At 36.2% G+C, this 265-nt stretch overlaps 1 protein-coding gene across 1 annotated transcript in view; it reads right to left on the bottom strand.

Annotated features, from left to right (window-relative positions):
- Window positions 1–265, bottom strand: part of lpcat4 (lysophosphatidylcholine acyltransferase 4) — a 17,745-nt gene that overhangs the window by 16,639 nt on the left and 841 nt on the right. The window lies entirely within an intron of this gene.

The following is a 265-nucleotide window of genomic DNA, read 5'->3' as shown; positions in this document are numbered from 1 at the left end:
AGCTGAAAACTGTAAAACTCAGTGTGCAAGATTCCCAGTGTGTGACACTTACAAGTACAAATTTTGATCCTTGTCACTTCAGTGTCACACTGTGGGAACTTTTGACCAGAGTTTTACTGTTTTCTGCTCTTTATCACAACACAGATGTTGACCAATCAATTTCTTCCGTTACAGTGTCTCTCTTTAACATTGATCATTTGTTGAGTTTTGATTCAGACTTTCAACAAATACAATTCTCTTTGACACAAGTGCAATTGTTTCACAT

The sequence above is a fragment of the Seriola dumerili genome, unplaced genomic scaffold (assembly GCF_002260705.1).
Source record: "Seriola dumerili isolate Sdu_G_001 unplaced genomic scaffold, Sdu_1.0 BDQW01001435.1, whole genome shotgun sequence".
Lineage (NCBI taxonomy): Eukaryota > Metazoa > Chordata > Actinopteri > Carangiformes > Carangidae > Seriola > Seriola dumerili.
Note: the sequence above shows the minus strand (reverse complement) of the source record. Positions and strands in the feature narration are given on the sequence as shown.